The sequence below is a fragment of the Gossypium hirsutum genome, chromosome A12, assembly GCF_007990345.1.
Source record: "Gossypium hirsutum isolate 1008001.06 chromosome A12, Gossypium_hirsutum_v2.1, whole genome shotgun sequence".
Classification (NCBI taxonomy): Eukaryota; Viridiplantae; Streptophyta; class Magnoliopsida; order Malvales; family Malvaceae; genus Gossypium; species Gossypium hirsutum.
In genome coordinates this window covers 27,646,264-27,658,670 of record NC_053435.1, presented here as the reverse complement: position 1 = coordinate 27,658,670, position 12,407 = coordinate 27,646,264, and positions in this window count along the sequence as shown.

Genomic DNA, 12,407 nt, shown 5'->3' with positions numbered 1-12,407 from the left:
AATTTCATTTTCCGAGCCTAAGGATGAAATCATCATTCATTAAAAGTTTAGGGGCAAAATGGTAATTTTTCCTAGTATGTGAATTGAATTGAATTGTATTAAATTGAGCTAAATTTACTCATATAGATCCAGATAGATCAAATACAGAGCTAGATCAAGGAAAAGAAAAAGTAACGGATTAGTGGCATACAAGTTCACGAACATTGTCGAGGTAAGTTCGTGTAGCTAAATTGTAAAATTATATGTTCGAATTGAATGTTATGTATGTGTATTGTATAATTGTCATGTATGAAAATCGAACATATATCCGATAATGCCTGACAAGTATTAAGTCCTATTTGAATAAATGAAATTCGATGGTTACAGGGTTCTCGAATTGGTTGTGGTCTTGCATATGTTACGGACACACCATAGCTCGAAAGAGCCTCTCGTTATTAGCTCTCATGAGCATCTTGGTATTTGGCCCTCTCGAGCTTCCCATTATATGTTTATTGCGAGCTTCCTGTTAATAGCTCCTCTGAGCTTCTCGATTGGTCGTGATCCTGCATGTGTTGTGGGTACACCATAGCTCTTATGAAAGTCCTGTTATATGGCTCTTTGTAAGCTTCCTGATTAATGGCTCTCTAGAGCTTCCCAATATGACTTGCTTGGACTTCTCGATATATGGCTATCTGGAGCTTTCCATTAATGGCTCTTCGGAGCTACCTGTTATTGGCTCGCATAAGCTTCTCGTTATACAGCCCGAATAAGCTTTCCGTTACATAGCTCACATGATCTTCCTATTATATGGCTCGAGAGAGGGCTTCTTGATTATATGCTGTAATGATCACTCTTGAATATGAATTGACGGATTATAGTTTGTACACTTCAAGTGTACTACTTGTGTATCCATCGATATTTCAAATAAATTCAACTGGCAAAGTTCTGACATGGAATAATCTGAACTTGAGATGAATTCTTATGGAAATGTACATGTTATATGAATATATGATGTGGAAAGCTTATGTATATGCAAAATTGTTACATGATGAGCTCATCCTTGTTTTTTGATGTTCACATGAAATATATGACTAACATGTTTCTAGAGGTTATATGTGTTTAGGAAAATTGCCAAATTTCTTTGGATGAATTTTGCACGCTTACTTTAAATGTAAATGACTGGTAAGTTAATTTCTCAATATACGAACTTACTAAACATAATATGCTTACTCTGTTTATTTCCCTCTATTCTATAGTAATTTGGAGGCTTGTTGGGTTGGAAGCTTTGCGGAGATATCAACACACTATCCATTGACTCATCTCAATATATCTAGTAAATTAACTTTGGTTATAATAGCATGTGTAACAACCCATTTTTCAGTGAAATTGGAACAGTGGTTTCGAGACAAAAAATTTGATCCAAAAATAAGGTTTATTTTTAATTCATTATATGGTTCATATTATAATAGGCATGTTGTGTGAAAATGTTGATACGAAAATGTTATCGATTACGTGTTTAATTACGAGAAGGACTAAATCGCACAAAATGCGAAAGTTGAATTCTAGTAGCTATAAGGATCAAATAGCTATGGAATTAAAATCTAGAGGTCCTTATGTGGTAATTAGACCATGAAAGAAAAGTATGTAGATTCTTGGTGACTCATCCATGGAAATATAGAAAAAGGCCAAGGGCTAAATTGAAAATTGCAAAATACTTAATTAATTAAAAGATAAAAAGAAAATATCATCTCATTTTCTAATCATCTTCAACCTAAAAACACATGGAAACCCTATGAGAGAGAGAAGAGACTTTCAAGACCTAATTAGGTAAGTTTTCTTGTCCCATTTTTAGTAATTTTAATATTTTTGAAACCGAGATAGCTTAATCTCTCTATTTTAGGGATTAATTTGGAAAGTTATCAAAGTATGGAAAATGGGTGAAGGATGTACATGCTAAAAATTAGAAATTTATGATAGAAAATGAAAGGTTATTGATAGATAAACAGCTTTTACAAAGTGGTTTTTTATGAAAACATGATTTAGGGACTAAAATGTAAACTTGTGAAATTTGATGAAAAATTCTAAAATTTTTATGAATACATGTGCTGTAAAATTTGTAATGGGATTTTGGTTAGGCTTGGAATAGGGAGTAAATTGCACAAGTTTCATTTTCTGAGCTTAGGGACGAAATTAGAATTTATGGAAAAGTTAGGTGCAAAAAGTCAGAATAGTGGTTTCGGGACCACAAATCCGACATTGAAATATTCATTTTATGATTATTATGAGGTCTGAGTATATGCATGTGTTAAAGTTTCATGAAGAAATTCTATGAGTAAGGTGTCCAATTGGAAATTAAGGACCAAATTGAATAAAGTGTAAAACTTGGGTTCTAGAAGCAATCTATATGAAATTGCTTTAGATTATTAATTAGAAGTCCTTAAAGAGCAATTTGCCCAATTTTTAAGTTTTTGGACAAAAATGGGCATGCATGGATAAAATTTGAAAGAAAGGGCTTAAGGGCATTTTGGTCATTTGGCTAATTAATGAAATAAAAAGGGAAAGTAGGCCAAAACTTAGCTCATCTTCTCCACCTTGCTGCCGAAATTTGAGAGCCACCATAGCTAGGGTTTCTTCACTTTTCAAGCTCAATAGTAAGTGCTTCCAAGCCCCGTTTTTAGTGTTCTTCGTATTTTTGAAATCCCGGTAACTTACTCTCTCCATTTCTACTCGTATTTTGAGTTAAGGTTCATGTATGTAAAGTGACCCATGTGTGACATGTTTATTCTTTGATTATTTATGGAGAAATATGAAAGTTGGATGTGTGTTAAACATCTTTTTCTAGGTGATTTTCATGAAAAAACCCCTAAAACGACCTTTTTGAAAAAGGTGTAAAATATGTGGTAGAAATGTGAAATAATGGAAAAATGTGGGCTACCATAAGAGGAAAGAACATTCGGCTAGGCTTGGGTAATGTAGAAAATTCATGCATTTCATCATACAAGCCTAGGGACTAAATCGTAAATAATGTAAAAGTTTAGGGGCAAAACGATCATTTTGTTCGGGGTGAAATTTAGACTCGAAAAGAATAATATGAGCTATTAATGATTCATTGTTATTGTTAGAGACCCCGAGGTACAAATTTTGGAGGTTGATCAAGGAAAACGAAAGGTTTCAGAATAACCGAGATGCAAAACTGAAACGGATACCTAGTAAGTTCGAATAACTTTAAGTAAACTATTAATATGCCTAGTTACATATGTTATGAATGCATGATTGTAACACCCCGAAACCATGGCCGTCACCGGGATCGAACACGAGGTGTAATCTGGCTTAATTCATCACTTATACACCTCAGACAATTTATTTTAAAACTCCCAGACAAACTGTCAATCTGCGTTATAGTCACTTAAAAATTCGTATCTTGAGTTCTGAAACTCGAAATTTAATTCCGAAAATTTTTCCTGAAACTAGACTCATATATCTATCTACTAAAATTTTTCCACAATTTTTGGTATGTCCAATTAGTACAGTTTATTAGTTAAAGTCTCCCCTGTTTCAGGGTTCGACTACTCTGACCTCTGTGTATTACGAACCAGATATCTCTCTGTACAGAGATTCAATAACTATGTCGTTTGTTCCTAATAAAACTAGACTCAATAAGGAATCTTTACATATAAAGTATAACTTCTAATTATCTTTGTAGAAATTATGGTGAATTTCTAAATTCGGAACAGGGGATCCAGAAATCGTTCTGTCCCTGTTTCACAAGATTTTAAATATCTCATACAATATAGCTCATATTCTTGTTTTACTTCTTCCATATGAAAATAGACTCATCAATCTTCGATTCCATAATTTATTAATTATTTAATTCCATTTTTACTATTTTTAGTGATTTTTCAATTTCACATCACTACTGCTGTCTGCATCTATTATTAGAGTAAATTTTTACCTATTAGAGTAATTTAACAAACATATCACCAAGTATGATCATGACTAGCCATACCAAAGGCTAATCATTACCAAGCATTTCCTTACTACTCAATAACCATATCGTGAGTGTAACACTGGAAATGATTAGCCATGACAAACAGCATAATAATCAAATAGACTTTAACTATTGCTTATAACTAAGTATCATAAGACCAAATCCAACTTAACATTTATGCCATTTTCGCATGGCTAAAAGTATACATACCAAAGTTCAAACAAAACATAATAGCCTATACATGCCGAAATGTTCTCTTAGACCAACTAAGAAGAAGATACCAAAAAGTTGCAAGCTGGTGTGATGACTTTGACGATGGTCCCGAGCACACAAAAATGGATCAAAGGAACCTAAATAAGTGACAAATAAACACACTGAATGAGTATACAACTCAGTAAGTCATAAGCATTACACTGCTGTCCATTTATAAAATAGCATAAAAGAAAACAAATAATGCAAGATTAGGTACTCCATCCATACCGACTATGCTATAATTTCACGCACATTTATCGTTACATGCTCTCAACTAGCCAAGCCTCCATTGACATCTCGTATGATATTCGATATGATATTTGATGCATTTCCACACATCATTTTATTTTCGTTTAGATTATACGAATAATAGCATTTCATCTATTCCACAATAATCTTATGTTCCTAACTTCAAATATAATCACCACATAGGTTCAAGACTTACCAAGCTCAGTTCCAAATATAAACATAACGTCTATTCCTTATGAACTCAAAATATCTACTCATTCCGCTGTCCATGATTTACTCGATAAAGTCGCACACTTAATGTTAATAATTATTCGAAAATATATAGTAAGTCCGCACACTTAGTGCTTAATAGTCAAACTCGCACCCTTAGTGCTATACAATTAAACTCGCACACTTAGTGCCAATCTCATTATCGTAAATGTTTATACCCGCACACTTAGTGCCGAAATCAACAACTCAATACATCTCACTTCTTTTTACAATCGATAATTTTGTCACTACATGCATTTATATATCATCCCATTCGGCATAAGTACATAAGTATTATGATTATTTAAATCAATACAAAATATATGCTTAACAACTTACCTTGTGTTGGGTAAAACGGTTCCAACTCGGCTACTCGATGTTCTTTCCTTTGCCTTTGCTTGATTCTCCTCCTTTAACTTCTTGAGCTTAATCAATAAATTAACTAGTTTAACCGTCTTGCTAAATATTTATATCAAAATATTAATGATTTCATATCATAGGAGATACATGAGTAATTCTTATCTTCCTACCATATGTTTTTGAGCTATTTGGCTAATAACCATATGCTATCACCCTACTATCAATAATCCAATCACACATGCATATATATATGGCCGAATGTGCAAAGCTTAGACTCAACATCACCTATGCTCTTAATTTGATGGCGGAATATGCATACATATATATATGATATCAACTATACTATCATCTTTAATTCACCTAAACACAAAATTTCATCTCATGAACACTTGACCGAATTTTTCCTAATCTAGCACAACATCAAAAGCACCATACACTTAGCATTTACCTCTTCCTAACCATATGCCATCTAAGTACCCTTTTAGGTAGAAAATTAACATATGGGTTGTAATAAGACATTGGCTACTAACTAGATTTTCACAAGAATTTAGTAAAAGTAACATAAATCCTACCTTAATCAACCCCTTTTGAGTTGGCCGAATGTCTAGAGCATTTCTTCTTTCCTTCTCCTAACTCACGGCAATTGCAAGAAAAGAAAGAAGATGAATACTCCCTCTTCCTTCCTTATTTTATTCATCTTTTCTTTTTAATTCCTTTCTTTAATTTATTTTAATTGCTAACTAATAAAAGAATTGCATTGAAATTCAACCTAATGGATGGGCATCATGGCTTGGCCGGCCACTACTTGGGTTTTTGGGCAATTTGACATGCAAACCCAAGTTTCCTCACTTTGTTATTATTTGGTCCTTACATATCCCCCTATCATATTTTCTTAAGTTCTCAACTAAGTCAATCACATGAAATTCACATTAATAAGTCTAAATTAAAACATCAAATTTTCACACATGCACTAATACTCATAGAGGATATGCAACCAAATTTTCAAATAAATTTTTGGACTCGGTCTTGTCGCCTCGAAACCACATCCGACTAGGGTCGAATTAGGACTGTCACAACTCTCCCTCACTCAAAAATTTTCGTCCCCAAAAATCTTACCAGCGAATAAATTTGGATAACGTTCTTTCACCGAATCCTCGAGCTCCCAAGTAGCTTCTTCGACCCCATGTTTATGCCACAGTACCTTCACTAATGGGATTTTCTTATTTCGCAATTCTTTTACTTCACGTGTTAGAATGCAAACCAGTTCTTCCTCGTAACTCAAATCCGATTGAATTTCGATCTCAGATGGAGTAATTATGTGTGATGGATCGGACCTATATCGTCGAAGCATCGAGACATGAAAAACGTTATGAATCTTTTCAAGTTCGGGGGGTAAAATCAATCTATATGCAACTAGACCAACTCGTTCGGATATTTCATACGGCCCAATGAACCTTCGACTCAATTTGCCCTTACGGCCAAATCTGAGTATCTTCTTCCAAGGTGAAACTTTTAGAAACACTTTATCTCCCACCTGATACTCAATGTCTTTTCGTTTCAAATCGGCGTACGACTTCTGACGATCTGATGCTGCCTTCAGACTTTCACGAATTATTTTTACTTTCTGCTTAGCATCTTTAATCAAATCGACTCCGAAAATTTTACTTTCACCGAGCTCGGTCCAAAACAATGGTGTACGGCATTTACGACCGTACAAAGCCTCGTAAGGTGCCATCTTAATGCTTGATTGAAAACTATTGTTGTACGTGAATTCAATCAAAGGTAAATACCACTCCCATGAACCACTAAACTCAAGGATGCAACATCTCAACATATCCTCGAGTATCTGAATTATCCGTTCGGATTGACCATCAGTCTGTGGATGAAAAGCGGTGCTAAAATGCAACTTGGTACCCAAAGCTTCTTGCAATTTCTTCCAAAATCGCGAGGTGAATCTCGAATCTCTATCCGACACAATAGAAATAGGTACCCCGTGTAATCTTACAATCTGAGAGACATACAATTTTGCCAATTTATCAAGCGAAAAATCTATACGGACAGGGATAAAATGAGCAGTCTTTGTCAATCTATCAACGATAACCCAGACCGAGTCTTTCTTATTTTGTGTCAATGGTAAACCAGATACAAAATCCATTGTTACCCGATCCCATTTCCATTCGGGTATCATGATTGGCTGAAGTAATCTCGAAGGCACTTGATGTTCCGCTTTCACTTGTTGACATATCAAACACTTCGACACAAAGTCAGAGATGTCTCGTTTCATACCAGACCACCAAAACTGACGTTTCAAATCATTGTACATTTTTGTGCTACCCGGGTGGATAGACATTCGGCTATTATGAGCCTCATTCAAAATCATCGAAATAAGTTTCGAATTTCTTGGAACACATAATCGACCTTTGAATGTCAAGCAATCATTGTCATCAATCCGAAACTCCGATTCTTCATTCGAAGCACATTCAGCTCGTTTAGCAACCAATTCATCGTCCACTTTCTGGGATTCAAATATTTGACGAATCCATAATGGTTTGGCCTTTAATTCAGCTACTAGCACATTTTCGGGTGAGACGGACAGGTGAACATTCATCGCTCTCAAAGCAAATAACGCTTTACGACTTAAAGCATCGGCAACCACGTTAGCTTTGCCCGGGTGATAATCAATGATAAGTTCATAATCTTTCAACAATTCAAGCCAGCGTCTTTGTCGCAGATTCAGATCTCTTTGAGTCATCAAATATTTAAGACTTTTGTGGTCCGAGTAAATATGACACCTTTCTCCAAACAAGTAATGTCGCCATATTTTCAAGGCAAACACTATGGCCGCTAATTCAAGATCATGGGTCGGATAGTTTCTCTCATGCGGCTTTAATTGTCTCGACGCGTAAGCCACAACTCGACCTTCTTGCATCAACACACACCCTAGCCCAAGCAAGGATGCATCACTATAAATGACAAACTCTTTACCGGACTCCGGCTGTACTAGTACTGGAGCTTCAGTTAAACAGGTTTTTAGTCGATTGAAACTTTCCTGACAGCTTCCTGACCATTCAAACTCAACATCTTTTTGAAGTAGTTTCGTCAACGGTGCAGCTATCATCGAAAAACCTTTTACAAACCGTTGGTAGTATCCGGCAAGTCCCAAAAAGCTCCGAACTTCAGTAACATTCCTCGGAGGTTTCCAATCGAGTATGGCCAAAATTTTGTTCGGATCAACTCTAATTCCTGATGCGGATACGACGTGCCCCAAAAAGCTAACCTCTCTCAACCAAAATTCGCATTTACTGAATTTCGCGTATAACTGCTTGTCTCGTAAAATCTGTAATACTAATCTCAAATGCTCGGTATGTTCAGCTTTATCTTGGGAATAAATTAAAATATCATCAATAAACACAACCACAAACTGATCCAAGTATTGTCTGAAAATTCGATTCATTAAATCCATGAATATCGCAGGGGCATTAGTAAGCCCAAACGGCATCACTAAGAATTCGTAGTGACCATATCTCGTTCTAAAAGCAGTTTTGGGTATGTCTGAGTCTCTAACTCTCAACTGATAATAACCCAACCTCAAATCTATCTTTGAAAACACTGAGGCTCCCTTCAATTGATCAAACAAACCATCAATACGCGGTAATGGATATTTATTCTTTATTGTTACTTTATTCAACTGACGATAGTCGATGCACAACCTCATGGTTCCATCCTTCTTTTTCACAAACAATACTGGTGCACCCCATGGTGAAAAACTCGGTCGAGCAAAACCTCTATCCGTCAATTCTTGCAACTGAATTTTCAATTCCTTTAATTCCGTTAATGCCATACGATACGGGGTTATCGAGATTGGCGTGGTACCAGGTACAAGTTTGATGCTAAATTCTACCTCTCGAACAGGTGGCAACCCCGGTAACTCCTCAGGAAAAACATCTGAATACTCGCAAACCACTGGTACCGATCCGAGTTTCCTTTCCGTCTCTTTGCTATCAAATACATACGCAAGATATGTTTCACACCCCTTCCTCACATATCTCCGAGCGATCATCGAGGATATTGTTGCTGGCACTCCCCTTAAATCAGTAGACTCAACTCGGACTATCGCATTATTTGCACCCCTTAAATCAATGGTTTTTCTTTTGCAACTCACCATTGCGTCATATACGGTCAACCAGTCCATACCAAGAATAACATCAAATTCATCAAATGGTAAAAGCATCAAATCGGCCGGAAAATAGGATTCTCGGATCATTAGAGGGCATCTCTTACACACTTTGTCAACAAGCGCATATTGACCTAAGGGATTTGACACTCGAATTACGAACTCAGTAGACTCAAGAGGCAGAGTCTTACTGGATGCTAAAGTCTCACATACATAAGAATGAGTAGAGCCAGGGTCAATTAATGCAATTACATTAGTATCAAAAAGAGTGAAAGTACCAGTGATAACATCAGGGGAGGATGCTTCCTCTCGTGCACGGATGGCATATGCCCTAGCAGGAGTACGGGTCTCAGATCGAACAGCCGTCTCAAAAGTCCCTCTCTGACCACCACCCCTGCCTCTTGAAATTCTCGGTGGTCTACCCCTAACCGTTGTTCCACTAGGTCTTGCACCTTGCATCTTATTTCTCTCATCGAATTCCGTGCAATCTCTAATGAAGTGATCCTTCGAACCGCATCTGTAACAGGCCTTGTTAGTGGACTTACCCCAACATTCACCTATGTGTCGTCTTCCACATTGTGGACATTCAGGTTTTTCTTGGCGATTGTTACCCACACTAGCAACCGAAGTAGCTCGTGAGTCTGTTAATGGTTGTGTCCTAATAAAAATTCCCGTAGTCGTCTTCAGTTTGTGAGTTTCCTCCCTGAACTTCTTTATAGCTGAGAACGGAGTTCTACTCGTTGATCTTTTACGAAAGTCTCTAGCTTCAGATTCTGCCTTCTTTTTCTCCTTTCCAAGTTCTTCCGCCTTGCAAGCTCGTTCAACTAGTGTTACAAATTCTTTTATCTCTAAAATACCCACTAGTAGCTTTAAACCTTCATTCAATCCTTCCTCAAATCTTTTGCACATAGCAATTTCATCGGCTACACACTCCTAAGCATATCGACTGAGTCTTACGAACTCACGTTCGTATTCAGATACTGTCATGCGGCCTTGCTTAAGTTCCAAGAATTCCTTACGCTTTTGATCGATGAACCGTTGGCTAATATTTTTTTTGAAACTCTGTTTGAAAGAAATCCCAAGTAACTCGTTCCTTCGGGACTATGGAAATCAAGGTCCTCCACCAATAGTAGGCTGAGTCTCACAACAAAGATATAGCACACTTTAAACACTCATCAGGTGTGCAGAACAGTTCATCAAAAACTCGGATGGTGTTATCAAGCCAGAACTCGGCCCTTTCAGCATCATCAGTAACTACGGCTCTAAATTCCTCGGCTCCGCGCTTCCTAATCAAGTCTACAGGTGGTTTACTTGGCCATACAGGATCAGTATTCGATGGCATTATAGGCTCCTGGGGTGGATTATTTAAATTCGGGAATGGTTGGGCAGCCGGATTAGTGGGGGCATATTGTGCGACCCACTCGTTCATCATAGTAAAGAAGGCTTGTTTTGCCCCCTCATTTTGATTATTCGCAGATGACTGAGGTTCAACAGGCGGTGTCCCTTGCGCAGGAGCAGCCGCTACACTTTCAACGTCATCCGCTAAGGTTCTCTCTAAGCCGGTATCCATTTACTAATCAAAACAAAAATTTTAGCCGTCAGAAGTCATCACACTATTAAACACTAACATTAAGGCATGTATAGCTAGACTCATACGCGCTATGGTAGTCCTAGAACCGACTAAACCATAGCTCTGATACCAATAAAATGTAACACCCCGAAACCATGGCCGTCACGGGGATCGAACACGAGGTGTAATCTGGCTTAATTCATCACTTATACACCTCAAACAATTTATTTTAAAACTCCCAGATAAATTGTCAATCTGCGTTATAGTTACTTAAAAATTCGTATCTTGAGTTCTGAAACTCGAAATTTAATTCCGAAAATTTTTCCTGAAACTAGACTAATATATCTATCTACTAAAATTTTTCCACAATTTTTGGTATGTCCAATTAGTACAGTTTATTATTTAAAGTCTCCCCTGTTTCAGGGTTCGACTACTCTGACCTCTGTGTATTACGAACCAGATATCTCTCTGTACAGAGATTCAATAACTATGTCGTTTGTTCATAATAAAACTAGACTCAATAAGGAATCTTTACATATAAGGTATGACTTCTAATTATCTTTGTAGAAATTATGGTGAATTTCCAAATTCAGAACAGGGGATCCAGAAATCGTTCTGACCCTGTTTCACAAGATTTTAAATATCTCATAAAATATAGCTCATATTCTTGTTTTACTTCTTTCATGTGAAAATAGACTCATCAAGCTTCGATTCCATAATTTATTCATTATTTAATTCCATTTCTACTATTTTTAGTGATTTTTCAATTTCACATCACTACTGCTGTCTGCATCTATTATTAGAGTAAATTTTTACCTATTAGAGTAATTTAACAAACATATCACCAAGTATGATCATGACTAGCCATACCAAAGGCTAATCATTACCAAGCATTTCCTTACTACTCAATAACCATATCGTGAGTGTAACACCGGAAATGATTAGCCATGACAAACGGCATAATAATCAAATAGACTTTAACTATTGCTTATAACTAAGTATCATAAGACCAAATCCAACTTAACATTTATGCCATTTTCGCATGGCTAAAAGTATACATACCAAAGTTCAAACAAAACATAATAGCCTATACATGCCGAAATGTTCTCTTAGACCAACTAAGAAGAAGATACCAAAAAGTTGCAAGCTGGTGTGATGACTTCGACGATGGTCCCGAGCACACAAAAATGGATCAAAGGAACCTAAATAAGTGACAAATAAACACACCGAATGAGTATACAACTCAGTAAGTCATAAGCATTACACTGCTGTCCATTTATAAAATATCATAAAAGAAAACAAATAATGCAAGATTAGGTACTCCATCCATACCGACTATGCTATAATTTCACGCACATTTATCATTACATGCTCTCAACTAGCCAAGCCTCCATTGACATCTCGTATGATATTCGATATGATATTTGATGCATTTCCACACATCATTTTATTTTCGTTTAGATTATACTAATAATAGCATTTCATCTATTCCACAATAATCTTATGTTCCTAACTTCAAATATAATCACCAAATAGGTTCAAGACTTACCAAGCTCAGTTCCAAATATAAACATAACGTCTATTCC